Here is a 27,744-nt window from a genome sequence, read left to right as displayed (position 1 = left end):
TTCAAGTTGCCGGGTGAGGCTAGTGATGAGGGCATAGTTATTAGTGCCAATGAGGATAAGGCAGGTCTGCCCAGGAAGATTGACTTCTCTGCCACAGGGACCATAACGGCTCCGTGGCACCCCAAGAGAGGAGCCACAACATGATAGAGGTAGCTGCTGACTTGCCTCTCCGAAAAACAGGGGGCTACTTTGTGGCTCCAGTTCAGCCTGATTCTGGTGATCAGTTTATAATCCCACCTGAGCCAGAAGAGGAAGTCAAAGAAATCATGAAACACCACCAGGAACAGCAGCAACAGCAGAGGCAGTATCAGATGTACCAACTGCCAGACTATTATGATATACCACTATGACCCAGTGCCAAGTACTGCTTAAAAAATAATAATAAACTAACCAACCAGAAAAGACAGTCACAAGAGTCTCCCAGGCTCACATTAAACCAGGGGTTTTACTCCACTTTCTCCTCCCTTCCACTCTCCCTAACTCTGTCATTTGCCTTTGCACCTAATCTATAGGTTCTCTCCTTTGTTTGTTATTTTTTTAATAATCACCACGTTTCTTCTAGTGATGCTTTACCAATATGATTTTAACTGGTTAACCCTGCCCCTTTCCATTTCCCTCTCCCCTAACATATCAGAAGTGTAAGGACAAAGAACAAAAGGTTTAATATATTGCCAAGAAACAGATAATGATGTAATATTTTTTTAAATGGCTTTTGTTGTTGTTTGTTGGGAAGACAGGGCAGGTTGCCAGTACTCAATGATTCAGTAATATTGTAATACTATATTTCTTTGGAGGGGGGAGAAAGGATTTTTTGGGGGGGGGTCTTGAAAATGATAGACATTTGTAGAACATGGAGACTAACTCCTAGGAGTTGTTTTACTCTGTCAGGTGACTGAAGTCACTGAGATTCACTAATTTTTTCTGAGAAAACAGTTGATTGGGAAATTATTACTATAAATAGCTCAGTGTTGTATAGTGATGCTTAAAATGTTTTGTAGTCTCAGCATAATGACACAGCCTGAATAAGTAACTTTGTTCTCCTCCTCCCACCTCCCCCCCAACTCTACCTTATTTATACCTGGCCCTCCAAGGACTTTAGTTCACCCTCATTTTGTGGTGTGCCTAAGTGGCCAGACTAGCTATCTACAAATAAGGTGGTTCTTAGACCACTGAATAACAACTTTCATCCAGTGGGCCTCTTGATTTTTCTCCTTCTCCTCTTCCTTCCCTCAAATACCTACTTTTCCAGACATTTTTTACTTGTGTTCCTTATTGCTGCCACAACCAGCATGATTGTATAGAGCTCATTTAGATCATTTACACACCAAGAGTTATATTAAAGCAGAATGTACAAATGAACATGTCTGAATTTTTGTTATAATAAATGTAAAATTTACAAGTCAAAAAAAAAAAGAAAATGTAGGCTTGGGCAAACCTAATGGCAAATAAAGTTGTTAGCAGATGCATTATTTCACATCCCAACACTTCTCTCTCCTCCCATTGCTGCAAAGGTTAAAATGTAGAAATTTCCTTATGCTGTGAGAGCAGTATAGCACTGCTCTATACCACAACAGACCTTGGCCAAAGAATGGAGGAACAGAGGTAACAGTACGTGTGTGTGGCTATGTAGCCCTCCACTAAGCCTAAGGAAAAGTGCTAGCATCCAGTTAGAGCCAGTTCTGTTCCCATCCTTCCCCTCCCCACCAAGTCACTTGGAGCAGAAACCTAGGCAGGTGAACCCAGTAGGGAGGAGGCTGAGACTCTGAGATCAAAGCCCCAGGGAAGCCCCCATCAAAGGAGAGGGAGTCAGAAAGTGAGCAAAAGGGGATAATAAGGAAAAACAAATTACCAAAGATCTCAGGTGGAAGAAAACTCAAAAAACTTAAGCATAAGCAGATAAACTAACAAGGAAGATGTTACTAGCAAGAAAGGAATATGGTCTCCAGACTAGGTAAAAAGATTCTAGGCATCCATGAATCAAAATTTTCAAGACAAAATGAACTATATCAGCATCTGGTGAGGCAGCAAACCCCTGTGGAGTCCCAAAAGAGCAAAGAGGTATAGCATGAAGTTATTGAACAGTTTAAGAGATAAATAAGAATTGTGAAAGCAGAATTTATGACCTGCACAGTAGAAATATTTGGGAAAATAGAAAAACTTGAATTCACAGTTCCAAGTTTCACCCAGAAAAAAAGGAAGAAAGAAAAACATAAAAGAGGTGATTGGGAATAAAAAAAAGTGAAGGACAATTTGAAAGAAGAGAAGCAAAAAGCAATAACATTAAAAGAAAGCATGATCTCCACACAAGCACAGCATATTTATCTGGAAGATGCAATGCACAGAGATAACTTAAGGATTATAAGGCTTCCAAGAGAACACAGTAACTCAAAAAAAAAAAAAAGGCATTGTGACCTGGGTGACTAGAAAGATGGTAATGCCATCAACAGAAATATGGAGGATGGTATGAGGGGCATTGGGGGGCAGAGGAGGAGAGGTTGATGGTGATAGCAAAGTTTTATCATGATTTCTTTTTAGTGTCTAGAGAATATTAAAAGAAGACAGACTGGTCATTTGGCAAGATTGAGATACGACAAATGGACAGCCAGAGTAAACTTAGGAGTTTACATGGATGAGTCAACCAGAATGTATAAGCACAAATGGGTCACAACCTTAATCTCTGCAGCAAATTCCTAAATCAATATCAGTTCTATTTTTGTATGCATATGAATGAACAAAAACATTTTTACCCTTTTTTTGGTTAAATTAAATATTTCTTAAAGTTAACTGGAGAAATTGTATGTGTTTAAAAATATCTTTCACTTCTATTAAATGAAGACTATTTCTCAGTACCTATACCTCTCAGAGGAAGTATAGCTTATGGATTTAAAGGAATAGCCTTAAGAGGTAGGAAAACTTGGGTTGAAGTCCTGCCTCTGATTCATTAGTAGCTTAACCCCAACATATCTTATAGCAACTCTCCAATATTTCACTCTTTTATAGGCAATTGCTTATCTGAATAGAATAGTTATCTGAGTAGAGAGTTACCACACCAGGACTTCTCCCACAACAATGAAATTGTGTATAGACAAAAAAAGAGAAGGGACATATATACAAAAAAAAAAACCTGTTTTGTTTCTATTACTCCTACACATTATTTCATTAGAAACAAAGAATACACTTTCAGTCTATGTGAATAATGAAACAAGAATACCAAATATTTGAGATTAAAAGGCTTAAGATCTCAATTTTACAGCAAATACTTCACTTTCCTCCTCTAGCTTTAATGTCCATTTTTCTTCAACTAGCATAAGCCTGGAGAATGTAATCTGAACCCAAATATTCACTAACACAGAGGCATTTAATAGATACAAGAATCCTCTTTGTCATACATAACATGGGTGAACATGTAAAGTCTCTGGCAGTGAAAGCTGGAATGAATGGGTATTTCTTTCTCCTAATGATATCTGCAGAATCTCAGAGCTGAGTAAATCAGGGAGCTCATGTTTGCTTTGGACACTCTCTTTGTTCTTGCATTAGAAAATGCCTGGAGCCACTGTATATATACATGTGCCAAGATTTAGAAATGAGGCATTACCTCCCCTCTTTTGTTTCTGCCATTGTTTTCTTCCATGAGGGTTAGCACAAAATACTTCTTAATGCACAGTGGTATACTTTGAGCTGACAAAGCAAGCACATTTTTATTAGAGAATCCCAGTGTTAGAAGGAACCTCAGAGGGCAACTAATCCAACCCATATCCAAAAAAAACATACCCAACCTGTGGTCATTCATCACCTGACTCAAATACCAGATGGGAAAACTCTCCACCTCTTGAGCGATCCCATTGCAGTAATAGGTAGTTCTAGTTTTTAGAAAGCCTATATATGTCCCTTTGCCACTCCTATTTATTGCTCCTAGTTCTGCCTTCTAGAACCAAGAAGAACAAGTCTAATCCCTCTTTCATATGATAACCTTTCAAATACTTGAGCATTGTTTTCAGACAGTCCCCAAGTATTCTCTTCTCCCAATTAAGCAACCCAGATTCTTCAATCAATCCTCATAGGATTAGAATCTCTATATGGTATCATAAATGGCCTTCCTAAACTGTGGCATCAAGAACTGACCACAGTAGTCTAGCTGTGCTCTGACATGGGACAGAGCATGGACTATCACCTGGAAACTATGTCTTTCTTAATATAATCCAAAATCTCATTAGTTTTTTTTTTGGAGGCGGGGGTGGAAGGGGAGCTATCACATCATACCGTTGACATAGTACACTTTCAGTTCACCTTTTCTAGATAAACTAACCCCATCTCCTCCATTTTGTATCTGTGAAGTTGATATTTTAAAATCAAGTGTAAGAATTTACATTTACTCCTACCAAATGTATTAGATTTGGTCCAATGCTTTAACCCCTCAAGATCTTTCTGGATCCTGACTCTGGCACTTCATGTGTTAAGTTATCTCTCTCACTTATTTGTCATCTGTAAATTTAATGAGCTATGCCTTTGTCAGGTAATCAATTAAAGTGCTGAACAGTACAAGACCAAGCCCAGATCACTGGGGTATACCATTAGTGCCCTCGTTCTATGATGACATTGAGCAATTGATTCTCTTTGGTAGTCCAACTGCCCAACCAATTCAAAATTCATCAAATTATATTATCATCTGGCTTACATTTCTTTATCTTTCCCATGAGGATAGTATGACATACTTCATCAAAGGATTTACTAAAATCAAAGCAAACTATTTTATCTACAACATTCACTAGTTTAGTAACTCAGACAAAAAATAAAGTTAGTCTGTTATGATTTTTTGGTCACCATTTCCTTTCACTATTCTGGTCCTTTGGTCATTTTCATCACCCCGTATGGGGTTTTGTTGGCAAAGATACTAGAATGGTTTCTTATTTCCTTCTCCAGTTCATTTGAGAGATGAGGAAACTGAGGCAGAGTTAAGTGACTAGTTCAGGGTCACATAGCTAATAAGTGTCTGAGGCCAGATTTGAACTCACTCAAGAAGACGAATCTTTCCAGAACTCTATCCACTGTGCCACCTAGCTGCCCACTTTCACTATCCAGTTCTTTAATGAACCATTCTAGAATTTTCCAGGAAATAAAGTCAAGCACAGGACCTAACGTTGTAGCCTTTGGGATACCAGGGTCAACACCACACCAGAATAAGGCTGCAGTTCCTCTGTTAGACACCTGTGCTTAATAGATAATCCTTTCTTATGTTAAACTAATATTTCTGAATCCAGATAACTTTGATCCTTTAGTTCTAGTTTCTGCCTGCTAAAGCTACCAATGAATAAATATCATCTCCCTTCTACCTTATAGCCCTTCGAATATTAAAGATTACTATATCTAGCTAAACTACTTTATCTTGTATCTATTCTGTATATATTTGTATATGTAAATGTCTCCTATGATAGCATTAAAGCTCTTTAAAGACAGGGACTGCTTCATTTTTGTTGCTGCATCTCCAACGCACAACATAGTGCTTAGCACAAAGCAGGTCCTTAGTAAACTATATTAAGTATCATAATAATATTTATATAGCACTTAAGATTTGTAAAGTACTGCATATGTTGTCTCATTTGCACCTCACACCAACCCTGTGAGGTAGATGCTATTATTATCTCGAGATAACGAATGAGGCTGAGAAGGATTAAGTCCTATCCCAGAATCACAATGCTAGTACATGTCGGAGGCAGGTCTTGAACTCAGGTCTTCCCAACTGCAAGTCCAATACTATTGGCTGATGTGCTCTTTAAATTCTGACATGCTCTTAAGTCCCCTCACAAATGTTAATTATCTTCCTCTGGCTATCAATCAGCCAACAAACAAGAATTTATTAAGTGCCTACTATGTGCTAGACACAATGCTAGGAGTATGAAGATAAAGACAGCCTCTGCCCTCAAAGAGTTCAAATTCTAGGGAACACAAACTTTATCAATGTCTCTCTTTTTAAAAACCAGTCCAGTATCTGTCTGTATCCAGTCTTCTGATTTCTCTCTCTACAATATTTCTCAAAGATTACCACCAGTGATTCGTTCCACCATCACATCTAATTGCGCACCATAAAATGTAGTGTTTACATGTTTATTGTTGTTTCATCTTTTTTCAGTATCTACCCCAATAAGAAGTAATCACTTCATAAATACTTAATAATTTTCTGATCCACAGATATAACTGAGTTGAGAATTTTGGTTTTTTGTTATGTATAAGGCATCTTAATATGTGTTGATTTGTTATAAATTAATTTTACTTGGATTGTAGTACATAAAACTAAGTAAATATCTGCATTGTTAAAGTACATAATGTTTCTATGTATGGACAAATAAATGATGTAAAGATAGTTTTGTTGAGAGGCTTCCACACTGGAGTTCTGGGAATTATGAAGTACAAAGCTGCTCCCCAGGGGAAAGGATATATGTACAATTCGCAGATACTGATCATCAGAATAGAATTAATAAAGCAGCTCGAAAGCTTGAACTTGATGTCAGGGCCTCTTTGTTGGTAAATACTATACACATCTGCAAGGAAAAAAATTCCTAAATCAAATGCTGTCAAGCTTCCTGAAATTTACTTTGAATTCCCTACCTAAATCATAACTTTTAGCACACAGAAATTAACAACAAATTCATAATCTGTCTAGTAGAATTCTTAGCACCTCATCAGGCAGAAAAAGAGCTGTCAGGCAACTCTATTAGAAATTTGACATAAGACAGCACCTTTAAGCAAGTTTTGAAAAGTGAAATGAATTAAGATAATTAAATCCAGTAGAATGTTAGCTCTTTGAGAGCAGGGATTATTTTATTTCTTTGAGTACCCAGCACCTAGCACAATGCCTGGCACCCAGTATGTTCTTCATAAATTGGGTTGAAATTAATTGAATTTTCATCCCCATCTCTATAGTCCCTTAAGATTTACAGAACACTTTCCTCATAATAATCCTATAAGGTCCATATCACAAGTATAATGATCCATACTATATGGATGAAGGACCTGAAGCTGAGACATAAAAGGACTTCTCCATAGTCCTAGGATTGCTAAATATCAGAGCTTGGACTGGAAACCAGGTCTTCTAATTCCAATTCTGGTCCAGTTTGGCCCCCTTTTCCCACTCTACCACAAGTGTTCTGTTAAAAGGGACAAAGAAGGTCTTTGGGTTTTTATCACCAAATAACTATAATTCTTTATGAAGGCTACCATCCTGCTCATCTGCAGTAAAGACAGAGTTTCCATAACAGCATGTAATGGTAAGAAGGGTGGGACGTTTTTTCCTGTTTTCTCTTTTGGAATGCTAAAGTAATCAAAGTACCTTTGAGTCTTGCTTTCCAAATATAATGGTAAGCAAAGTAGGACTTTTTGCTGTTTTTTGTTTGAGTGCTTCTCAGCACTGAGGTAATCAAGTGCTTTTGATGAGTCTTGCCTTTGTTTTTTTGATTGAATCAAGAGTCTTTGATGACCTGCTTAAGAAACAAGAAAGCCTAGTTCACATGGGTTTGATTCACATGGTTGTGATGCCCTCTGACCCTGAGACAGGTATAAGATCTGAGGTTGGCATTTTGTTTTGGGGCTCTCACTCACTGGAAGAGTGTCGTGTGACCAGATGAGACTCTTGGTAGCCATCATGAAGCAACATGCCCCCCACCCCAGCTTTGAAAACCCAGATGTTGATGCTTCTTTCTCTGGTAATTGTATGTATTGCTATAGTTAGATGGTTAGAAGCCTATCTACTGGTTTGTGTTTATTTGCTCTGTTTATATAATGTATGCTTGTAATTTCTGTTTATATACTCTCTGAAGTTTAGGGTACTGGCTTTTTCCCCTGAACTAAGTGAATGAGATAGAGATACATACATACATATATATATATGCATATATACACACACACATATATACACACATATACATGTATGTATGTATATGTATATGTATATGTATATGTATATGTATATGTATATGTATATGTATATGTGTATATATGTATATGTGTATATACATATGTTTAATTAAAGTGATATTGTAAACCCCTTAAAGGTGCTTTCCTTAGAAAAGCAGACCAAAGGACCTGTGCTAGCAGCCCTCCTATATGCTCTTGTTGTTGGTCTTTCACCTGCAGAGCAGCTGCTAGCAGCACTGTTGTTACACAGCAGTTTCCCAAAGAAATGAAATCATGGGTCTGGGAGTCACTATACTCCTTTAAGGAGGGAACTGGCATGGTCACACATATTTTCATGATTTTACTATCTCCTTTCCCCATGGCTTACTCTTTCATGCTTCATCATTGCAAGGAGTGTCCCCTGGATTTCTTATGGCTATGACAACAGAGCATAAGTGGTTGTGGGTACCACCCAACTGAAGACACTTAAAATATAAAGTATTTCTTCTGTCTGAAGACCAACTTAATAAAGTAGAGAGAAACTCCCACTAAGAGTTTGGCAGCTGGGCAATGTACTCCCTCACCATGGGGACCTATGAAACAGATAAAAATACAAAAAGGTTCCCAGTCTGTGTCAGGGAACAGGGAACAGAATATTAAGAATCACACAGTTTTTAGACTATAACCATTCATGTTAACTCTTGGTATTCTTAATATCCAAGCCTTAACCAATGATCCACCAGTTAATAGATAACATCAGTGGAGGGACTAAAAATACAGCCACATTGAAATTTTCCCTATAAAAAACAAAAACAGAAAACAGAAAAGAAGTCAAAGCTAAATCAAAGGAAGAGGACAATTCACAGGTTCTCGTCAGGGAAATAAATAAAAGAGTTGAGAGGGTTGGTTTCTTCATACAACCAAACAGTAAAAACTGACATTGATATAGCACTTTAAAACCTACTAAGTACTTTGTGTATTATAGGGATGATGGGTATTTCATTATAATATAGTAAAAGTAAGTGGCTCAGTGGATACAGCACCAGGACTGAAGTCAGGAAGACTCATCTTCCTGAGTTCAAATCTAGCCCCAGACACTTATTAGCTGTGTGACCCTGAGCAAGTCACTTAACCCCCATTTGCCTCAGATTCCTCCTCTGGAAAATGAGCTGGAAAAGGAAATGACAATCCACTCCAATATCTTGCCAAGAAAACCCCAAATGGATTCATGAAGAGTCAGACACGATTAAAAAAATGACACAGCCAATCCCTTTCATTTTTATTAAGTGACGCTCCTAGGGTGATTTCCATGTACCAAAAGGGGTATGATAGGCATTGAAAGGAGTTTGATTCAATTTAGTTCAACAATTTCCTCATTCTATCCACCCAACATGTTTCCCAGGCATGTGCCCTCTGCACTTTCTCCTTTGTGTTATCCTGTCCATGTACATTCCCTACAGGCATTCCCTTTGCATATGTGTTGAGCTTCCTCATCTATAAAATGATGGAGTCAGACAAGAGGATTCCTGAGGTACCTTCCATCTCTTAATCCATGATCTTATGACAATACAAATTCCATGTTCTTGCTACCTTTTCTGGCCCCTGCTAAACACAAAAAAAGATACCAGCTATGCAATTCATTATCTTTGTGATGCTAGGTAATAAGTCATTAACTTCTCAAGAAGAGAAGCGGGGAGTTAGGCAGCCAGGTGTCACAGTGCATAGAGCACTCAGTCTAGAGTCAGGAAGATCTGAGTTTAAATCCAGGCTTAGATACTTACTAGCTGTGCAGCCTTGGGTAAATCACTTAATTTCAGTTTCTGCATCTGCAAAATGGGGCAATAAGAGCAACTACCTCCCAGGGTTGTTGTGAGGATCAAATGAAATACTATTTGCAGTGTTGAGCACAGTACCTGGCACACAAGAGGCACTATACAAATGCTATCATCATCATCCTCATTGTCATCAAAGCTTCAGTTTGCTCATTTGTAAAATGAGGGTCTTGCGGATCTTGTCAAATCCCATCCAACTCCTAATCTATGATCCTTTGACTTCTGATTATTCTGAACCACAAAATGACAGGTTTTGCTCTGGGTTAGCTGAGGAATCATTCTAATGTACTCCTCTCTGCAGGCCTCCATCCAGAACAGCCTTCGCCCAAGTTCCCCTCGGAGTAGTCAGAGAGTAGAATACAGCTAAGCCAATTACTCCAGCAGCAGGAAAGAGCTCAACTCTCCTCTTCCACAAAAATGTTGACCTGTTAATCAAGCAAATTACAGTTACCTCAGATCAAACTTCAAAAGGGGCTCAGGAAAGTGTCCAAATTCATAAGCCTCAGAGAGCCCCATTGTATGGAGAGGGCTGGATGTGTATATCAGATTGGACGGAACTACTCCATAAAGCTCCAGACCATTCTAAAGCCCATCTGGGAAAGCCCCATGACTGATGGTCTGGCCTGACCTCTGCCTTTGAAGAAACCTGCCCTAGCACAAAGTTAAACCCAAAGCCTAAGAAGAAAAAAAAGGATTAAAAGCTTTCGATAGAATCTGAAAAGTATGACCCATAATTCCACTACCCTATGATTTATTTGGCCTGGTACTCACTGATACAACAAAATTACGATATGTGAAGGCAGAAATGGACCCTTCCTCAAATATTTTTAGAGCTGAAAAGAGAGCTTCGTCTTCCAGTTCACCACGTCCTTCCCCCACCTGCCCCCCTCCCACCCATCCCCCCTCCCCAGACATTTTACAGATGAGGAAACAACTCTAGAGAGGATGACTTGCCCAAAATAAAAAACAAAAATAACTAATTAATAACAGCATCAGGATTTGACAGGATAAAATTTTTCTCGGTGGATTTTTTTTCCAATGAACTATACTGACTTCCTAAACCTCATAAGACATAGCATCACCTAGCAGAAATTTGCAAAGGAAGGACCTCAATTCAAATCCCAGCTGTGCTGCTTCCTGTGTGACCTTGGACAAGTTCTTTTCTATCTGAGACTCACTTTCCTCATTTCTAAAATGAAGATGTTGAAATACTTAATCTCTAAGGTTCCTTCCAGCTCTGAGTCTTATGACATCAAAGGGACTCAAATATTCCATAAGGCTCAAACAAGATAACACAAAGCACCTTGCAAACTCAGAAGCACTATACAAATGTCAGTTATATAATCTAATCCCTTCATTTTTTGTTTTTTGTTTTTGTTTTTTAGAAGGGGGAAGGCCAGGCAATTGGGGTTAAGTGACTTGCCCAAGGTCACACAGCTAATAAGTGTGTCAAGTGTCTGAGGCCAGATTTGAACTCAGGTCCTCCTGATTCCAGGGCCAGTGCTCTACTCACTGCACCACCTAGCTGCCCCTAATCCTTTCATTTTACAGGCAATGAAACTGAGGTTTACAATGGGGAAATTATTTGCTTAAAATCACACAAATCTTAGCAATAGAGTGGGGATTAGAATCATGCTTTTCTGACTTAATACATGTTCCCATTCCAATGCCCTTTCCATCACACCACATTACTTCTCAATTTGTTTCACTGCAATCAGCAATTATTAGGCACTTACTGTTTAATATGAACCATACTTACTTCAATATTTTTGTGTATGTGTATATTCCCACGACTAACACAGATCATTATTTTTCAATGGTAGATGGTCTTTGATAGTTGCTGGGGCCAAAAAACTCACCAGCCAGCAAACCTGGTGACAGATTTCTCTCTAAGACAGGTTCTCAAACAACAGACATATTATCTACCTGGGGCTTATAATTGATTTCCTACCAGCTTACTAAGACTCACCAGAACATGGGCCTTACTGGCATTTTCTTCAAGAACCTAGGTTGTTGTGTTTGTCCTTTGTTCTTGAAGAAGACCATGACATCAGGGCAATGATGACATGACTTGCACTTTCAATGAGGGAGGGCTGTGCAAGGTCACCAGCCTCACTTTCTCCTCCCTCAAGAACCTAGGATCACCTTACTGGAGAAGGACTTTAGTGGGGTGCCAAATTTCAGTGGATACAAAAATCAACTAATACCTATTGAATAAAATCAAAAAATACTTTTTGAATATGCAAGAAAAAGTGCCTGGCACATAGTAGGCACTTAATAAATTCTTATTGATTGTGCTGGTTAAGTCACTCAGTGAGATAAGGTAGTATAAGGTATGTCAATATAGTCTTTCCATCCTGTCACGTACCCTTCAAAACAGCCTTCTAAAGAACAAACCCCATATGAACTAAGCCACTCAGCTTCAGAACTCCCACCTTGGGGCTGTGCTGTCCAGATCAATAAGTATGCTATATCTGTTGTCATTCAGTCATTTCAACAACATCAGTCATTTTCAGTTCTGTCTTGACCCCATTTGGAGTTTTCTTGACAAAGATACGGAGTGGTTTGCCATTTCCTTCTCCAGCTCATTTTACAGATGAGGAAACTGAGGCAAGCATGCCTAGGGTCACCCTTCTAGTTAAGTGTCTGAGGCCAGATTTAAACTCAGGAAGATAAGTCTTCCTGGCTCCAGGCCCAGCACTCTATCCACTGTGCCACCTAGCTGCCCCTGCCATATCTAACTAGTCCCAGATTCAAACATGCTTCATCCCAAACATCTTACCCTCCATCTAGCTACCACATACCTGCTAGCTCCCTTTCTACAGCTTCTCTGGGAACCATACTACACTCGTTTTTGGAAAGGATGTATCCATTGTGTCAATCAACTATGCTCTATTTCTACTCACCAACCTTCTATTTCCCAAACTCAAATACCCTTCCAGGGCCACCAAACCTTTATGGGCATGGAATCCCCTATGACAAGTCAGCCTTCTGGTAGGCAGGGACTATTCTTGCTTTTGCATCAGAATTCCCAGCACTTAGCATACTGCCTGACACATATTAAGTACTTAATGCTTTTTTTTTTAATTTGGTTTTTAGTTCCCTATCATTATCTAGGTAAAGAAGTTGAATTTAAACCAATTCACCATTTAGTAAATATCTACCTGTGGCATCCCAGGGTAGAAGTCCACTCTATTTGGAAGGCTGTTATTAATCCTTGTTTCTTTGTTTCGATATGGTAATTTGGGAGTACAGTCAATTAGATTACAGAAACAACCTTCTCACCAAGAAAGACTTTACAAACTGAATTGCTAACCCTTAAGTGGGAAGGGAATTCAGAGGACCTCTAACACTTGTGTCACAAAGTATGCTAAGTGCTGGGAAAACAGATTCATTGAAACTTTTTTTTTCTTTTCTTCATTGTTTTTAGGCATTACTATCACTCCTTTCTGCTCTACCCTCCCACAATTCTCTCCCACTGCTTAAGAAACACCTAAATGCCCTATCTTATTTTTTTAAAGTACAATCAAAGAAAAAAAATTGACACCTCAGTCACGTCTCACTCCGAAACAATAGTTCATCACCTCTTGGCAAAAAAACATGCTTCTTCATCATTCTTCTGGAGTCATGGTTGGTTATTTGCATTCATCAGTGTTCTTAATTCTTTCTAAGTTGTTTTCCTTTGCAATATTGGGTTCAGTATATTGTTATCCCGGTTCTGTTTAATTCACTCTGAACTGTTTATACAAGTCTTCTCAGGTTTCTTTAATTCATCCATTTTGTCATTTCTTACAGTGCAATAGTATTCCACATATATTAACATACCATCATTTGTTCAACCTTTCTACATCTACAGCAACCAACTTCCTTTCCAGATGAAATCAACTGTCCCATCTTTTTCTAATATATGAACTGTTATGAGAACAAGGTATGTTAAACCTGGAAGAGAGGTTGGAGGACATGACAGCTGTTTCAAGAGATCTGAAGGGTTGCCTAGAGGAGACATATTAATTTTTCATAGAAATGGGGGCAAAAACCAGTGCTTGGACCCATGGTATTTTACATTTTTATCCAGGTCATGGATAAATGATGATATAGTATGCTTATCAAATTTGCAGATGATATGCAAACCTAAAGAGATAACCAATACGTTGGATTGAAGAATATAAATCCAAATTTGGGCAGAAACTAATAAAATGAAATTTAAGAGGGATAAATGTATGTTTCACACTTGGTTTCAAAAAATTAACTTCACAAGTATAAGTTGGGGAAAGCTTGATTAGACAGATGTTTATCTGAAAAAATAATCCTGATGTTTTAGCAGACTAGATGCTCAATGAATCAATAGTTTGATGTAGCACCTTTAAAAGATAATATGATTTTATGTTAAATTGAGGAACTTAGTATCGTATTCACGTCTTCTCTTCTCCTTCCCCTATTTCGCCTGGTGATTTCATCAGTTGCCAGACATTCAATTATCATCTCTATGCTGATCTATTTAACCAGCCCTAACCTCTCTCCTGACCTCAAGACTCACATTTCCAATTGCTTATTTTATTTCTCAAACTGTATTTCCCATAGATATCAGGCATTCATTAACTCTCCTCCCTGCAAAAAAAAAGTCTCTCCTCTTCCTAACATCCCTATTACTGTTTAGTGTACCATCCCCTCCTCCTAGTTACCTAGATCCACAACGTAAGGGTCATCAACTCTTTACTCTCTTACCATCCTCCCCTACCCCATATACAATCTGTTACTAAGTCCTGTCACTTCTACATTCACAGCATCTCTCATATATACCCCCTTCTTTCCTCTGAAACTATCACCACTCTGGTGAAAGTCTTTCATGGCTGGACCATTGAAACAGCCTGCTCGTTGGTCTCCCTGCCTCTAGTCTCTCCCAAGCCAGTCCATTCTCCATTCAGCTATCAAAGTGATCTTCCTAAAGTGCAAGTATGTCTATGTCATTCCTTCTTCCCCCTTCAATAAGCTCCAAAAGTTATCTGCCTTTTAAGGTTCTTCATAAGCACTCTTCTTCACCTTAATCTCTTCCCCAAACCCTGTAATCCAAGGGACACTGGCCTCTTTGCTGTTTCTCATAGATGTTCCATCCCCTGACTCCATGCATATTCACTAGCTGTCCCTCCTTCTTGGAATGCTCTCCTGCCTCATCTGACTTTCATCTTCAGCTAAAATCCCACTTTCTACAAGAAGCTTTATCCAGTCCCCCAACCCCACTTCATGCTAGTGCTTCCCCTCTGTTGATTATCTCCAAGTTACCTTGACTATATATTGTACATAGTTGTTTCCATGTTGTCTCTCCTATCAGACTATGAGGAGATCAGACTATGACCTCCTTGAGGTCAGGGAGTGTTTTTCTTTCTCTCTCCAGCACTTAGCCTGGCATATAGTAAGTTCTTAATAAATGCTTACTGACTTTGAGATCATGCCACCTAATGTTCTCTTAAAGTAATTAGGGATGCTTAGCCTGCATAAGAAAAGACACTGGGGAAAACAGGAGAGTGGGGAATGTGAGAACTGTTCTGAGTATTTCAAACACTGACACATAGAAAATCGATTGGATTTGTTCTGCTTGGTCCCAACGGTAGAAGTAGGAGCAATGAGTTGAACTGACAAAAAGGCATATTTAGTCTGAAGAAACAACAAGAGCTTTCCAACAATTAGAACTATTTAAAAATGGAATGGGCTATCTTGGCAGATGGTTGACTCCCAGTCTCCAGAAGTCTTTAAATAAAGATTGGATTACTATTTCTTGGATGTGCTAAAGGGGGGATCCCTTGAACCCAAGCCAGCATTACAGAAGACATTCAGTGAGGAGGCAAATATCTCATCCTATAATCCTGTTCCTGCTCCCATTATGGACAAATCTGTTTTAGAGAATGGCAAGGTCTGATATCTCCAGGCACCTTGGTGAATATAAGGCCACTGGACCCAGATGGCTCAGGAGGAGAAAGTGAGGCTGGTGACCTTGCACAGCCCTCCCTCACTCAAATCAAAGTCAACTGCAAGTCATGTCATCATTTCCCTGATGTCATGGTCCTCTTTGAGAACAAAGGACAAACACAACAACCTCAGAAGGAAAATCTAGGTTGATAAGGAAAGGTGGTACCAACTGCAGGTCACCCAAGGAGACTCCAAATACATAGAGAACCTGGCCATCATGATCTGAGAGACATGTGCTAAAGAACCACGGTGTCACTGAGGTTGCTACTAAAGAGAAGGATGCCATCCCTAAGCCACTCCGCACACCTCACAAACTCAGCATTATCAAAGAGTGCCTCTATGGCTGAATAGCATGAGAAATTGGATGAGACAGAGATTGCACAGACTGTCCAGGGTCAACAAATAAATCTGTGAAAAAGATCTTGGATATCAACAAGTTTTGTAAGAACAAGAAGCAAAGAGAGGCCAAGTACAATCTGCAATAAATTGGATTTTTCATTTAAAAAATTATATATTCAGGTATAAGTTGAAATAGATGGCTTCTAAATTCAATGCAACTCTGAAAGCCTACGATTCTGTATTCTGCTTCTGTATTCAATGAGTAGAAATGACAGTAAAAGGAAGGACTTCTTAATGATTACAGCTGTCCCCAACAAGGTCACAAATTTCTATCACTGAAAGTGTTCAGGTAGAAACTAGATGACTATTTGTCAGGGAATTCTAGCAAGATAAGAGATGGAACTAGATCATCTCTGAGGTCCCTTCATAATGTTAGGGGGCAGCTAAATGGCGTAGTGAGTAGAGTACCGGCCCTGCAGTCAGGAGGACCTGAGTTCAAATCCGACCTCAGACACTTGACACATTTACGAGCTGTGTGACCTTGGGCAAGTCACTTAACCCCAACTGCACTGCCAAAAAAAAACAAAAACAAAAAAAATAATCTCAGACTCTATGACTAGAATAGAAGAAGAAAATATGCATTTTCTCAGAAAATTGGAAGACACACCTGAGGAACTACAGGATAGAGCATTAAAGCCATAGTTTCTTCAATAAGCATGAGAGTGAAAAAAGGCCTCACAGATCTTCCTAATTAAGATAGCAACAAATGAATGGAAACAAAATTCTGGGCAGTAAAATGGAAATATAATCCCTTGCAACAGGGAAGTGGTGCTATTTCTCTCTGGGAAGACTTGGGAATTTCTTCCTGTTAACAAAAACAGGACACAGGTGCAAACAACAGAATATAAACCTTCTAATTAAAACAACATGCAGTGGTTTAAGGCTGTTTGTTTTCCTCCAATATTACAAGACTTATAAAGGCAACTTGCTGATGGACCTAACCAGTTCAGTGGTTAAGCCACATCTATTTCCTGCCTTGTGGAAATGAAGCAAACTGAAGACACAAGTATATACAATCCAAGGGGGAACATAGGAGGTAGAAATCATAAGATCCTGAGAAGTAACAAGAGTACTACAGGACAAGACTGGACAGGTCTTTGTTCTTGGCAGTCAGTAAGATGCTGGTTTAAGTCCTGTTTTTGACACCAACTAACATATAGGAGCTGTGTGACTCTATTCAAATGATTTAACCTCTATAAACCTTCATATCATATGTAAAATGGGCAAGATAATAACATCTATCTCAAAGGGTTCTTATAAAGATATGATAATGTGAATAAATCTCTACATAAAAGTTATCATTATTAATATTATTCCTCATGGTATGAAATGAAGGGTGATCCTTCTACTAAAATATTTCCTCCCAGTACTCTATTGCACCTTCTTGAAATGTCACCATTGAGGAGTTTTTCCACTGGACCAAAGAGCAATTTTTAGATGATCTACAAAGTTCCTCCTGAAGCAGTCTGTTTTAGTGGGCAAGCAGAATGATATTGTGGGAAGAACATGAAATTTGAAGACAGAGGGCCTACTTCAAATCCTGGCTCTCCTAATAATAAAATCAGACAATACAATAGTAAATAATTGTCATTTTAAACATACGTGAGATCTTGGTCAAGTTACTTACCCTTTTTGGGCCTCAGTCTCTTGTCCTATAAAATTAGGCTGTTGGCCTAAATGACTGCTAATATTCTTCCCATTCTAAATCCTAGGATTTTAAGGATATCAAACATAATAAAATGGACCACTTAACTACATAAAATTTTTAAAATTTGCATGAACAAAATCAATGAATAAAAGGTTAGAAGAAAATGATAGGGAGGGGAAATATTTACATTAATCATTATAAATAAGAGGCTGATACCTAAAGACACAAATTTATAACACCAAGAGCTATTTACAAATAGATGTGGTCAAAGGATATAAATAGGATAGTTTTTAAAAGAACTGTAAACTATAAATGACCCCATGAAAACATGCTTCAAATCATGAATGGCAACGAGAGATGAAAAATGCAACAATTCAGAGATTTTTTTTCATCTCATACCATGCAAACTGGCAAAGACCAAAAAAATGTGACAGAGGGAATATGGGAACAAGCTCATTGATAACTTATTAGTGAAGCTGCGATGGTCCAAATATTGTGGATTTCAACAGGGAACTATAAAAAAAAAGACTATCCTGTCCATACCCTTTGACTCAGCAACAATCTCCCTACTGAATGTATAGCCCAACCCCCACCCCCCAAAAAAGAAAAGAAACAAAAAAAGAAATAATATTCACAGTAACACTCTTTGTGGCGGTAAAGAACCAGAAAAAAAGTTGGTGGCTTTTGACTAGGGCATGGCCGAAAAAACTACAGTATATCCCAACACCTTAAAGAGCCAACAATTCTAAATCCCCCCCCATTTAAGAAATGAGAATAAGAGAGGCACTAAGACAAGTCATTTAACAACTCACCCAGGGTCACACAGCTAGTAAGGATCTGAGCAGATTTTAAACCAGCTTCCTGACTCCAACTCAGTACTCTATTCACTCTTCTAGCCTACCTCTATTTGAATTTAATCAAACATTTTTGTGCCATAAGAAGTCAGAAATACGAAGAATAGAGAGAAATATGGGAATCATTCAAATCAATAGTAAAATAAGTAGAACCAAGAGAAAAATTTACATAATGATCACGACAATGTAAATGAAAAGGTGACCAAGAGGAAGTAGAACTCTGAGTAATGGAAAAAACCACTGAAAGTCCCAGAGAAGATATTGAAACACTCCCTTCTCATGACAGGGAGGTAGAGCATTATGAGGGCAGAATGTCATCACACTTCTATCAGCTCTATTTGTTTAATTGTTTTCCTTTATCACAAGGGAAGAGTCAATCTGGTGGGAAACGAATATGATGTAAAGACAAAAGATACCAATAAAATATTTTTAATTAAAAATAAATAAATCCTAGGATTTTATGCTGTCCTAGTTGAAAATGAAGTGGTCCTAAAAAGATAACACAGTAAACCCTTATCAATCCTTATTTTTAAAAGTTGATTAAATCCTTGAAAGTTTGTAGGCTGGACATAGGATCTCAAGATGGGATAAAGATAGCTCCAGTTTTAGGTAGTAAACTCTAGGGAATACAATTTTACCCATGGAACAGAGAAAAGACATTGAGTTTTCAGGATAACAGACAAAATTGTTATCTGTGTGGGCACTTAGTCCTCTCTCAGAATGGAAATTCCATGTAGGCACATTTGCTGTCTTATCTAAACTTTTTATATTCCTCCCTTACCCTCCACCATACCTTGTTCTGCACACAGTAGGTACTTAATAAGAATGTTTGATGTTACTGTAGCTAAGAGAATAGCAAAAGAGAAAGAGTACACAGAAGAGGGAAGAATGTAGGAAAATGTACTTTATTCAAGAGAAAAGGTTACAACTAGAAGCCTTAGAAACAATCAAGTATAAAGCCCTCATTTTATAGATAAGGAAGCTGAGCCCCAAGGAATCTAAGTGATTTGCCCATGTTGTAGAGCTAAGACTGGAAGCCCAGAATATCTCTCTTTATACCATACAATACTGTGCCACCACCACCAGCAACCCTCTCCTCTACCCAATCTCACCTTCACTCCATTTAATATTTTGCAACTTCTCCACGATCCACGTGGAATTTTAAAAGTGTTAATAGTATTCAATGTCTTCAAATTTAAATTCTTTTTTCTTAAGAGTTATTCTCAGTATAATGGAGGAAAGAACTTTGCCCATCTGTACACAAAGGCTGGAGAGCCCTTTTGAGGCATGGCACTTGACATATCCATAAAGACACTGGGGAATAGTTTGGGTATGGAAAGAAATCAGATGATTACAATAACATTTCCACTCAAAGCTACAGTAACAAAAATATTTGAGAAAAGGAAATGTGACAGATTTATTTCGTGAAAAACTGGTCAATATATTTTACAATTCACTGAGAGATTTCTCTGTGTTGCAAAAGCAAGAAGGAAGGAGCTAGGTAAGACTAATGACTGTCTAGGTAGTAAGGTTACAGTGTTTTGGGGATAGGTATCCTTTCCTTTGTTTCAGACCATAGGATTATCACCATCAGAGAAGATATAGTGCATGTTCTCAGGTGGGACCACTTGTCAGGGACCTTGATGGAGGAAGGACCAATTAAGGTTTTCTTAAAAGTGCTCTCTGAGCAATGCTCCTTCCTTCAGGATGGATCCAAGGACCCTAATAATTTTTTAATGAAGGACCATCACTTTAATACTCATGTTAAAGATTCATATAATCAGTTACATTAAATTTTTCAACTTGTTCCAAATTTAACCTTTAGGCAATGGAGCTATGAGAAATCTGCCTCCTATTTCATCCCAAATGACAAAAGAAAAAACAAAAAACTAAATTATGGAATATTTCTGTAGTTTTTCTTCAGCCACACACCTCTCCCTTTCCTCTAACAAAAGGCAAAAATAATCTAAGATTATTTGGAAAAAAAAAGTGGAAAATTTGGAGACTGCAGATTCCACAGCGGTATCTCTTTCATTTCAAAGAACAGCTCTGTTCATCCTAAAGACAGCCCTTAGCTATTAAATCCAACTAGTTCCAGCAGCTTCTTCCCAATAGAAATCATATCATCATCCAACAAAGACTCTATACAAAATAGGAAAGACTTCATTTGCCCACAGGCTTCTTCTCCCTTACCAGCAGATTCTTCCAAGAAAACAAATGAACAACTACCCTACGTAAGTAGACCCCAGAGAGCAGAACTAGGAGAAATGGTAGAAATGAGAAAGAGACTAATTTAAACTTGATGAAAGGTAAAAGTTCAGAAAAATGACAATTAACCTTAGGATGTACTAGGTTGCCCTTACTGATAAAAGTTAGATGACCACTCAATGATGAGAGAAATGATTATTTCTCTCTTATATTAATAACCAATTAATATGGAGGGGGGCTGGATCCAAGTTTTTTCCCTTCCTATTTCTTCATTCTCTATTAGGTCAAATCAACCTCTGAAGGACAAATTATGAGATTGGATCAACGTTCTCCTCAATCTTGGGTGAGACCCCACCTAGCTGGGGAAGCTTAGTTCTGATTAAAGAGTCAAAATAATCTGATCTGGGTAAATTCCAGCCCATGGCTCAACTACATAACTAGCTTGGGCAGAGGTGGCTCCCTTTGTCTAAGGTGGTATGATCTAGATGTAAAGACAGTTTGTTTGTCCAAGAGTGACAGGATCAGAGTCCTGTACCCAACCCCTTATTAGAATAGGCCCACCTCTTATTACAATATTCATTTTCTCATTACTTGTTAACTAATCAGAGTGGATTTCCACCTGCTGGGAACACCTACTCTTCCAAGGGTATATAAGTGTTGAGCAGCCTCCATGATTTATGTTTGGTTTATAAGAGAAAGACAAATGACCATCATTTTATTAATTATGTGCTAGCCATAATTAATAAAATTGATTACTAATTATCTAGAAATTATGTCTCTGGGACTTTTTGTTCATTCCAGTGGGTACATTTGTACACAGAATTCTTATTCTTGTATGGGCTGGACTAGGCAGCCTAAAGTCTCTTAGAGCTCTGAGATTTCATGATTCTTTCAAAAAAACAACCAAGAAAAAAAACTAGAGCCCCAAATAGCATTTTTGGAACAGATACTAATATTCAAGAATATTGTCAATAGACAAAGATTTTCAATATTCATACTGAATATTGTAAGCACACTTATGCAACCAGAAACCAAACCATATTTAAATTAGGCCTTACTGTGGATAATCTCTCTAAGCCCCTCTCTGCTACAGTAGCCCAACTATTTACTACCAGTATTTCCTTGGTAAAGCTATATAGCTGTGAATTATGGAGTACAACAGTACAAGACTCAACACTGCAGGTGACCCAAAGGGCACATTCTATCATGCTGGAAAGACTTGGAATATGGTCCCAGAAACAGGCTATGTCTGCTTTCCAAGGAGCAGCCCAGATACTGAGTAAAGTGAGGCTCATCACCAGTATTCAGGTCTATTAACAATGACAGTCCATGAAAGAACAAAAAATATCAAAGGTCCCCGAGCCCTATCTGGCCCCTTGCCACTTTCTGACAGAGAAAGGAAAGAGAGGACTAAGCACAATTTTTAGACACTATGAACATTAACTTAACTGTGACTACTTACTCTTAAATGGGAGAGCCTTGGCCAGCAATCAAAAAGGGGACATTTTACCAGGGGAACTAAACTGTCACTCATAACATTCTCATCCTAAATAAAATCAGAAGAGAAGATTAATTACAGCTAAAAAGAAAGATAACTCTCAGGTTCTCCTAGGAGAAGCAAATAAAAGATATAATGGGTTAGACTTTATCATTCATCCAAGGGCAACAAAGGACAATTTCAGTGTTCATGATAAGGATTTTCAAGAAGAATATCATAAAAGTAAATTGTTTATTTTATGCCAACATCCCTTGTAGAAAGTGAGGAGGCAGAGAAATTCAAAAGAACTTGAAGAGAATTTCCACTATGTATTTTAATAATTGGTAACTGCAATGACGATGTGGGAGTAGGATTAAATGACTTGTGGATTATACAAAAGCTTAACATCTATTTATCAAGAACATTTCGCTTCAGGAAACTGCGGTTTCATCAAGCTCTCAATGACAAAAAGGGAGAAATAGATAATAAATCAAACCTCAACAAAAAATACTACCAATTCCAAAGGAAGTTTAGCAATGAAAATAAATTAGGAGATCAAAAGAGTCAAAAAGTGAGCTAAATCAGCAAATACTTAACCTTTTTGCCAAGTAGAGACATGGTGGTCAAAAAATAATGATTTAGAGTATAAGGCCATTTTTAAGATGTTACAGAGGAAGATAGTAGAATGTTATGAGTAATAACATCTCGTATAGTAAGAAGCAATGGAGGGAGAAATAATTTTGCAGAAATGCTGCTGGAGGCCCAACTCAACAAAGTAACCCTGAAGATGTTTAAGGATGAACCAGAAGGAAAAACAGCCAACAAGTAGAAAAGATTTGAAAATATTTTCATAATTCTTTTCACTATCAGAGACAACGGTTAAGATATAAGAAGTAAAGAAGGCATGCTTTTTACAAATAATATTCTACAACTCATCTATTTCCTAGAACTCCTCTGTTCAGTCACACAATTAGCTGGAAGATGTAAAAAAAAATACATTATTCTATTATGCTTATTATTTGTCGACCATAAAATAAATCTGTTTCAGTACAGCAAAACGTTGTCTTAAAAGCCCCCCTCCAATAAGCACCTCTCGTCAAAATCAAAATTCAAAATATCTTGAAAGACATTAGTTAACAACAAAGAAAGCTATTCAATGACACTTTGACTATTATTATCAAGCTAGGTACAAAGCAGGAAGACATATTCTCCAGAGGTGTTTGCCACCACCACCAAGTTTTCTTCCGTATAGAAACCTTATGGAAAAGGGATAAATAGTTATTGCTGCTCTTGCTGTTCATCCAGTGACCAATGACATTGCAGGTGATATCTTGACTTATGTGTAAAATGGATTTAAGTGAAGCAGATGAGGGAGTTAAGAGTAAGGTCTTTCAGATGCTCCTTTCTGCAGATAATCCAGTGTTGAATGTATTAAGCCCCAGAGCATCACAGAGCTTCCTAAGTAAGAGTCATAATAATTCTAAAGAGACTAACTACCCAGACTGGAAAAATCAAGTAGATGAAAAGCGAGTGTCCATGCTATAATAAACAGAGTGAAGGACAACCCATAAAGATTATCCCACAGTATGATTATCTTGGATAAATGGATAAGCAAACGGATAAGGAGTTGGGACCAGAATTGAACAAGAGCATAGTGAGTTGGATTACTGTTAGAAAAGTGAATAATGCTTTTCATAACCCTACAAATCTTTCTGAAGAAAAGTTTTTCACAGAATTCTTCCTGTAATGTTGTATGGCTGGCTGTGTGTCACAGAACACCAGTCTCAGCAGAAATAATGTTGACCAAAAAGGCATGAAGAAGCATACAGTAGACATGAGCAAGTTGCAACAAATTCCCAATCAAGAATTGAATAAGTAGTATAAAATATATCTTCTAAGAGATGTATTACCAAAAAAGAAAGTGTGTTTATGTGACCCCTCTGTAGAGAATTAATGAGAGGACTTTGACAAGAGTCACACGAGTTATAGATGGGTCAAAAGCTGCATCACTGGAGAGTGTAACAGATTCCTCCCAAGTAGAAATGTATTTATAGAAAGACAAGGACAAAAGTAGCATAGGATAAAGAAGTTTAGGAGAAGTTGTGACCTCCATGGGCAAAGGGAACACCCCACACCATAAAAATAAAGGATCTAAATATAACCACATGCTCTCCTCCTAAAAAGAAAAAATGTTAAAGAACTAAATTTCAATACATGGATTCAATCTTTTTCTGAATTAATGAGTAACTTCAAGAGCTACATTTTGTTGATATTTCGCTTAGTTGTTTTAGGAAACAGAATCTCCAGAAGTACTTTTATTTATCTAATTTGTCCAGAATATCAATGGCTCTGACTACATGTTTTGTACCTTTCTTTCCACCCCTGCCCCCGCAATGAGTGACTACGTGCTGAATCATTACAATGTCTCATCTCCAGAATGCCACCAAACTCAATCACCACTGGCTAAAATTTCTCCTCAGACATCTTAGGTAGAGGAATTCGTAAACTCTACTTTCCTCAATTTCCAAGATTCTCTCAGTAAGTAGAGACTGGTCATGCTAACACCACTAAATACTGCCAAGCCCTCCCCCATTGATCTCAATCTGAAGAGTTTGAAACTACTTCAGGACATGGGTTTTCTGATTTTTAATGACTACAAAATTCTTCCTTTCTAATCATACCACTTAAAACTTGCAAAACTATTCTTGAACTCTCAGTAAGACACAGGTAAATGTCAAAACCCAAACTTATCTCAAAAGATAAATGACTTCAAAATCTTCTAAGTAAGAATTGGAAGAGATTTCAGAGGTCACCACACAACTCACCCATAACTGAGTATGAAACTCACCTACAAGATAGCAAACAAGGGTCATCCATCTGGAAATGGTCATCTACTCCACTTTGGTATACTTCCAATTGTTAGGAAGTTTTCCCCTACAATTTGCCCTGGCAACTTCCACCCATTGTTGCTAGTTCTATCTCCTGGGGCCAAGTAGAACAAATCTAATCTCTCTTCCATGTGGTACTCCTTTCAAATACTTTGTCACTTTGTGAACAATGGATGTGTCTCCCAATATATCAGATGAGATAGTTTTAAAATTACTTTATAACTGAAAACATAGACACAAAACAAGAAACATTTATGCTTATATAATTTACCTCTGTACATTTCTTAGGTATCTGTAATCAACCAACAAGAATTTTGATTAAGAACTTATTGTGCTCCAGGAAGTGTGTTAAGTGCTGAGGATACAAAGAAAGGAAAAACACAAAAATACTTCATGAACTCAAAGAGGTTATATCCTGAGAGAGGAGACAATCTGTAAATAAATAGGTACAGGATAGATCCAGAGTAGAAAGGTTTCATGGAAAACATGCTAACACAGGAGAATAGTGAAAGGACTGGAGGCCATTTTATAGAAGGATTAGTTACAAAAAAGAAAACTTAGGGAAAATCTAATAGTATATGAAGGACTATCTTGTGGAACGAGTAACTAGTTATGCTTTGCCTGGCCCTCAAATGTAGAACAGGAACAAAGGGTTGATGCTGCAGAAAGGACACAGGTTGTTCAATACCCGGAAAAAGTCCCTGATAATTATTGTTGTCTCAACGTGAAATGGATTACCACAGGAAGTCATGAGTTCTCCATCTCTGGAGGCTGTAAAACCATGTCTATAGGTTTCTTGAAGGCAGGACCTGTTTTATGTTTTATATCCCCTACAACTACATAAAAGGGATTAATCAATACCTGTTGATTTGATATTGTAGAGAGGATTCCCATTCAAATATGGATTGGACTCAGTGACCTTTAAGGTACCATTCAACTCAGAGATTATATTTTTATTACTTCATTAAAGCAAAAAGACTTTATCCTAAAGATCCCACTGCTGGGCATGGAGCCCAAGGAAGTCAAAGATAGAAAGGGTCCATGGATGAATGAACGAATAGAATTTATTAAACTCTTACTATGTGCCAATCATTGTGCTAAGCATGGGGTAAGGTGGGGTGTTACAATATACAAAAGCAAGCCCACCACTCCCCTCAGGGAGCTTATATTCTAGAGGAGGAAGATATATAAATATATATATATGTATATATACACACACACATATATACATATAAATATACAAACACACACACATATACATATACAGATATATGTACAGGAGTGGTGGCCAAAGAGTTATAGTCTGGAAATTCAGAGATGGTTAAGGAGATAGTAGAACAGTCCAACAGCATTCATTCCTCAAGCAGTGGTAGTGGTGATTTTATTATAGGTCTCAGAGAAAGGGAGTGGAAGGGAAGGAGAGGAAGAGTAGGCATAGTAGCAGGGCATAAAATCTCTGGGATGAAGATGAGGATAAAAAGTCCAGAGATTGTGCCCAGTGGCATACTTCCTCCTGAGGGAGTTATATTAATAACTAATTATTAATTTGTGATATACCCTTTTCCTTCAATTTCTGTTAAAACCTGTTCAAGTTAATCATCTCTGAGGGGCATGGCTGAGTGATGAGAGTAATCCTAGTCCTCAAGGCAATGCTCCTTAACAACTGAGAGACTTAATTTCTGTTTGGAGTATAAACAGAATCCAATCAGGGTAAGCCTTTTCCTGGAAAAGGAACCCTCAGAGTTTGGTCCCTTCCATTAGAGTTCAAGGCAACCCAGCTCATGAAGGAGAAAACTAACTAGAGATGTAGGGATAGAGATGGCTTCCCCTGCCCAGATGACTTGAGGCTTCTGAGTCTCACGATGAAGCCACGAGGGGCAGAAGATTTTAAGCCCACTTCTTCATTGAAAGTCCATCTATCAGGGTTGACTTTCACTTGTCAGGGAAGTTCCCTTTCAGAAGGAATTTAAGCTCTTTCAGGGTTTCCCTTGGTGTCTTTGGTAAAAGAGAGAAACCACTGACCATCATTTTATTGATTGTCAGCTACCCTAATTAATAAATTGATGATTAATTACCCAGAAACTCTGTTGCTCAGGGTTTTTGTTCATCACACTCCACAACATTGCTTCTGGTGGTCTGGTTTGGAGGATAAATCCAAAGAAAGACTAATGATGGGAAGATGGCAAATATGTGGCAAAATATATACAGCAGCATTTTTTTTAATGTGTGGTAAGAAAGAGAAACAAATTGAACACTTACTGATTGTGCAATGGTTGAAAAAAGTTCGGCCCATTTATATAACAGAATATTATACCATAAGAAACAATGATGGTGAGGAATTAAATAACAAATAGGAAAACGTGTATGAACTGATGGAAAGTAATAAAGAAAGGAGTCAGAGCAAAAACTGGTAAGAACTTTAACAACCCTCTGTATCCCAAAGAAATCACACAAGCGGGAAAGGGACCCATATGTACAAGGATATTTATAGCGGCTCTTTTTGTGGTAGCCAAGAGTTGGAAATCAAAGGGATGCCCATCAATTGGGGAATAGCTGAACAAGCTGTGGTATACGAAGGTAATAGAAT

The 27,744-nt window shown here is 38.0% G+C and overlaps 1 protein-coding gene and 1 pseudogene across 1 annotated transcript in view; one reads left to right on the top strand and one right to left on the bottom strand.

Annotated features, from left to right (window-relative positions):
- PXDN (peroxidasin) overlaps positions 1-27,744 on the bottom strand; it is a 148,559-nt gene that overhangs the window by 83,873 nt on the left and 36,942 nt on the right. The gene's annotated exons all lie outside the window — the stretch shown is intronic.
- On the top strand, positions 141-16,168 carry LOC118841253 (annotated as a pseudogene).

Source organism: Trichosurus vulpecula, chromosome 3 (genome assembly GCF_011100635.1).
Source record: "Trichosurus vulpecula isolate mTriVul1 chromosome 3, mTriVul1.pri, whole genome shotgun sequence".
In the NCBI taxonomy this organism is placed as follows: domain Eukaryota; kingdom Metazoa; phylum Chordata; class Mammalia; order Diprotodontia; family Phalangeridae; genus Trichosurus; species Trichosurus vulpecula.
This window is presented reverse-complemented; position numbering and strand designations above follow the sequence as displayed.